Source organism: Furipterus horrens, unplaced genomic scaffold (genome assembly GCF_987537825.1).
Source record: "Furipterus horrens unplaced genomic scaffold, mFurHor1.1.pri manual_scaffold_12, whole genome shotgun sequence".
NCBI lineage: Eukaryota > Metazoa > Chordata > Mammalia > Chiroptera > Furipteridae > Furipterus > Furipterus horrens.
Window position 1 is genome coordinate 89,364,837 of NW_028327182.1, and position 6,310 is coordinate 89,371,146.

Here is a 6,310-nt window from a genome sequence, read left to right on the forward strand (position 1 = left end):
CTATACTGGAAGTTACAATTTTATCATGGCAACACAGTGCTATCATAAAAAAATAAATAAATTATAGAAAAAAAATCAAAAGTGCTATAATATATATGATTTGACACGAGCAGACTTTTGCCAGCAGGAAAGCAATGAAAATGGGATCAAGTCTTACCAGCAAAAGAAATTAACCAACAGGAGCTTGACAATTGCAGGCTTATTTTAAGGGAGTAGTGATATGTTTTGAAGGTTATTAAACTCTAACCTCTTATTCATCTGGAAAGTTAAATGTTTCTCCTTGAGGAAAAATCTTTAAAAAAGTTAAAAATGGTTACCTGTAAAAAGTGAGTTCTCAGGGTATTGCTGCTATTACATTATTTTAATTTAAGAAAACTTGGATTTAACTTCCAACTAAGACAAACTAATTTTGCCATCTTGGGTACATGATTAGACCCCTCTAGAATTAGTTTCCATGTGTACTATAAGGCAATTCTGACATAATTATAATAATGATTAAAGGTGATAATGTTCATAAATTATTTAGTTCTATAAATTAATGAATTATACTAAACTGGATATTGAAATGTGTCTGGTAGGATTTCATCTCCAATTAATTGAAAAAAAATTAAAAGCTCAACAGTTCATTGGCATGCACATATCTAAAATTATATGTCTCTGGAATTCACACCTAGGACTCTTGAAATGTTATTTCATTATCAGCAGATTTCCCTTTAGTTCCTCGTTAGGTTTCATATATTAATTGGGATTCAAGAATAGAGATAAGGAAATCTGAATGAGAAAAGGGTGTATCTTAAAAGCCAAGTTAGATAGCACTTCTTTATACTGGCCAAGGAAGACAATGAAACTATAAGAAAAAAGATCATTAAGATTTAAAAGACAATGTGGGAAACTGAAGGAATTAATGAAGCCCCTGAAGTCATCTTTAATAGATCCCACTATCGGGAATGCATTCAGAGCAACTGTTTCATTTTTTATTGCATTTTTGTATGTTTTTATTTTATTGAACAAATCTTTATTCTTTTTTTAGGAGAAAAATTAAATGTTTTATTTCCTCTCTAAGCACAATACATATGTGTGTGTGTGTGTGTGTGTGTGTGTGTGTGTCCAGAATATATCCAGCCATGTAATATGAAAAATAGACATATTTATTGAAGAAGATACAAGACACAAGAAACATTGTACATCAGACAATGATGCCTCAATCCCCTTCAAAGTAGGCACTTTGGGACCTCACACAGTTCTCCCAATCGCCATCAGCTGCCCCGTCATCGATGGTCTGAAATCTCTTCTCTTTCTTTTCTTTTTTTTTAATTTGGCAAGAAAACTGTATTTTATTTATTTATTTTCTTTTTTAAAGTATATTTTATTGATTATGTTGTTACAGTAGTATCAATTTTTCCCCCTTTGCTCCCCTCTGCTCCAGGCACTTCTCCCACTTTCGCACTGGACTGGCACCCCTCTGGCTGCTGCCCTGGCTGTCATTCCCAGAGTGGGTGGGTCTGCGGACGTTCTAGGACCGTGGGGACCCTTTAAACAAGCGGACTCTCCTGAGACCAGCAGTTTCTGCCTCCACCCCAACCCCCACTGGTCTGCACAGTCAGAAACAATGAGGCTTGATTTTCCCTGGTGCTGGGACCGTGAGCTTTGAGGTCTGGTGAGGAGCTGGGAACACTTCCCAGGTGTCCCTCCTGACTTTTTAAAACACGTGACTGAGCTTTTGGCCGGCCTGCCACTGCCGCCACTGCTGCCATCACCACATCATGTCCTCTCTGCCCTGGCTCTGCCCCTCCTACCTGTGTGGATGGGTATTTCTTCTATCTTTGTTTGCTGGACTTCCATGCAGCTTGATTTTCTGGAACTTCTGGGTATTTCTAGTTTTGAGGTAGTTGTATTCCTCCTTAGTTGTGGAGGGAGATGCAGCATGACTGTCTACGCCTCCATCTTGGCCGGAAGTCTCTCTTCCCTTTCAAAGGTGATTTTAGTTTAGGGAAAGGCCAGTAATTGCAGGATGCCAAATCTGGGAACCTGAGTCACCTGGGTCATTTGATGTTTCACAAAAAACTCTGCATGAGATGTGATGCATGAGCGTGTGTGTTGTCATGAGGAAGCTGCCAATCACCAGTTGCCCACAACTCTGGCCTGCTGAATCATCCGAATAGTGTCCATGGAGGAATGTTCAAGCGTAATGCAAAATCTGATGCAGATCCATTGCTCTACTCACTCATTCCTTTTGAATGCAATGGCCACACAGTACATGCACTCATTCAGTAGCGTCTACCGCCCCCACTGACTAGTACAGTGAAGTCATCATTGTTCATGAATGTATATCCCAGTCCACTCTCCTTTGCTGCCAGGTTATATCAATGTCACACAAACCATTCTTGTTATATTAACAATGGCTGGACTTTTTCCAGACAGACCTTGTATATTCAGGACCATACTTTAGTGCTTAAGTTTTTAATGGAAGGAAAAAAATGAGGCTTAGAAAAATATTGTGTTAATTCTTATATTATCCAAATGTTGATTCCTGATAAAGACAGAGTGTACATACTGCAAATATCAGAGGAAACACCTTGTAAAGTATGATTGTCTAACCACTGTACTGAATACCTGAAACTAATATAAAATAATATTGAATGTAAAATGCAATTGAACAATTTTTTTATTTTAAGGAAAAGAACATTCAAACACCATTTAGCTTATCTTAAAATTAGGGAATACTGTTAATAATTACTGAAAGATGCATCTAATTTCATCCTTGAACTGATTTGCATATGTATTTTTATTTAAATAAATTATTTAAAAATATAAACAAATAATTTGAACACCAACAAAAAAAACAAAAACACATAAATTAGAATGGATATGTTAATTAGCTTAAATATTTATCCAAGCAAATGACTAAAAGTAGGTTAAATGAACTTCCTAATTTAATATTAGTATATATATGACATTAAAATTTTTTTTGAAATTAAAATTTTTAAATGCTATTTCATTATTGTTTCAGATAGAATATTTTTACTTTTGACCTAATATCAACATTTTGTGTTTAGTAAAACAAAGACAAATTTGATGGTGTTTTGAATCAATTTTGGCTTTTATAATTTTTTTTTTAAAGAAGTTTAAAGTCTAAATTATGCACCTAACTTTAGGCATGTCACTTAATATAGATGAAGGGGCTGGAAAAATATGAAGAGACTCAAGTTAATTTTCTGACCAATTTCTATTTAACCTGCCAAGAAAGGAAGGGCAATTCAAAATTTAATGTACTTATTCAAACAAATACGGAACGAATTTCTCATACATTCCAGGGAAGAGTAATCTATAGAAGAACATCTGTGTAAGTGTTGTAAAGAGATATGAACCAATTACATTAGTAAGAAAGGAAGATCAGATTAATTCCAAGTATAAATCTCAAGAGAGAGACTTATGATTGCATTCACCAACCAATACCTAGGTGACTGAACAAAGTCACTATGTTCAAATGAGTTCTTAGGAATATAGATTATTTGCTGATGTTTTCTTTTAGTTAATTTCAAGATCTATAGAAATAATATAATTAAAATTTTCCAAATCAACTACTAGAAATTCACTTCAAAGCAATATTATATGTTTTAAAACTATTTCAACTTTTTGGTTAGACTTTAAAATAAATAAATTTTTGGCTAATTAAATTTTGTGAAAAACCATGGCTGCTGTGGCTCAGTGGATTGAGTGTTGGCCTGAGAACCAACTGTTGCTGGTTCAATTCCCAGTCAGGGCACATGACTAGGTTGCACGTCAGGTCCCCAGTTGGGGGCGCGAGTGAGAGGCAACCACACAGTGATGTTTCTCTCCCTCTCTTTCTCCTTTCCCCTCTCTCTAAAAATAAATAAATAAATTGTTTATAAAAGAAAATGCCAACACATTTGTTTAAAAATATTTTTGTGTGTGAAAAAGATGCTAATTTTCTTGTTTATGAAATTAATAATGTTTTTACTTGTATTAGAATAAAGAATAACTTTATTTCTTATCACATTTGATATTTCCTCTTAAAACGGGTTATATAGCCTTAAAGATATATTACGGTCATAGACAAATTATACATTTTTTACCTTGGTTTCAAAACAACACACTATTGCCTATTACATTTCTTTAGAATCGTCAGCTGAATCTGGGCTGGTCTGTCAATTTGACTACCTTCATGCCACTTGAATAGCATTCCCAGTAGAACTGGTTGTATAGGATTGGCCAGAAAGTTTGTACTTTTTTTTTTTTTTCCGTAAAATAAAAGACACATTTTTCATTTGCACCGATAACTTTATTGATTTGGTTTGGATATTTTGTGTATGTTGACTATCTTCCCCGTGGTAGAATGTTCATTGTTCTTAGTTAATGTCTCAATTTGATCACTATCAACTCCAACTGGTCTACCTGACTGTGGAGCATCATTCTGCAAGAAATCTCCAGCCTAAACTTCACAAACCATTTTTTATCCATCCGATCAATCACAGCACCTTCTCCATACACTGCACAAATCTTTTTTTGTTATTTTTTTTTGCATTTCAGTTGCGTTTTTACCTTTCTTGAAGTAATAAAACATAATATGCCAACAATGTTGTGTGTTTTCTTTCATCTTCAATATTAAAATGACTACACAAAAATTTATAATTTTTGATTTTTTTTAATGCATGCTGAATGACAGGTGTTACAATACAATCTAACAAAGTTGTTTTGAATGAAGTTAAAGACAACTAAATGTCACTGTAGCCATCTTATGGAAACAAACAAACAAGCGCTTTGGCCAACTTGATAGTATTATTTTTTAAAAATTACTATACTTTAGATGAGTAAAGAAAAAAGTACTATAAAATTAGATTTTAAGGGTTCTCCTAAATCCAAATTATTCACTGTAATGCACAAGAATATTTAATTCAACCATTGAAAAATAGAATAAAAAGAATAGAATATTTCACCTCTAAATTCAGTATATATTATAATGTATCACAATTCATTTAAAAGATGGTTTTTTAAAGTAGAACCCAGAAAGCTCCTGACTTAAAAGACAAGCAGATAAATTAACCTGATAATTACTTATCCTGGGATATTTCCTGAACACATATTACCACACAATTACTTTTCACAATGTTAAGGATAAATAGGGTACATTAGCAATGGTTCAAATAAAATATGAAGTCATTAAAAATTTTAAAACTGGTGACAAAATTTATTCATCTCACTATTTCAATAATACTGTTCATTTTGAATATTCTTTTTGACCATCAGTGGAATCCATTACATACTAAAAATAACACCATATTTATGGACAAATAAATTTATTTTCCCAATAAGAGCTAATCTTCCTTTAAGGGGACTTCCTACATGTTCACAGTACATAATATTACAGAACACCCATATCTGGCCCAAATGTCCCTGAATGGTAGCATCACCTGATGTGCCTGATAATTCTGTTGGGTTTTGCCCACATGCTTTCCAGAGTTTGGTTGTTACAAACAGTGTGTTCTATTATCAATCTTGCTCTACAAAACAAGTGTAAATTTAGCACCTTTAAACTATTTTGCAATCTTTTAGACAAAGGAAAAATATTTTCAGTACAATTTCTGCTGGGGAAAGAAACATAACAAGACCGCTTCTTGTGCCATTCTCCTTTTTCTGATTGTTTATCCAGGTTCCCAGTAGTCTGTTCATTCTGTGTGTCTTTTCTTTCAAATTAGGTTGAAACGCCAATAGAGCTACTGTGCAATCATAACTCAGTGATTTAACATCATGTTCTGAAATGGTTAAGCATTGTTTCACATCTTCAGCAGCCTCTTCAGAAATCACAGGTGGCGACCTTTTAGGTTTGAGTGGAACTTGGGCCCATCCTGTGGAAACCAAGGACTAAATCTCAATAGTGGACGTGTAGGAGAGTCTGGAATGGCTTTCTCTGCAATGTTTAGCAGTTGTGTGGGACGATGCTCACATGGTCGATAATGTGGTATTACTTCCGTAGTCATTCTGCAGTTACTCGTAACGAAGAGAAAAGTTCCTAGTTGAGCTCCTCAGAGGTAAAATGTAATTGATAATTTCAAGACTGTCTCTTTCCAAATGAGAGGGAAACAGGACTTTGCGGGGCCTGAAGGTGCTCCTGATTGGGGGGATTCACTTTCATTTTGACCAGCACTTTCGACCCAGTGCCTACAGGGGCTCAATCTAACTTGGAAGCGAACAGAAAAGCACACTTTAAGGGAGGAGACAAGCCATCAAACACACTCCCATAGTTTCTCCCTTTTGGTGATGCCTTAAATTCTCTTCTTACCACATCCTT

The 6,310-nt window shown here is 34.6% G+C and overlaps 1 pseudogene; it reads right to left on the reverse strand.

The window, feature by feature from the left end:
- Positions 1-5,277: 5,277 nt before the first annotated feature.
- On the reverse strand, positions 5,278-5,999 carry LOC149996564 (shieldin complex subunit 3-like; annotated as a pseudogene).
- Positions 6,000-6,310: the final 311 nt, after the last annotated feature.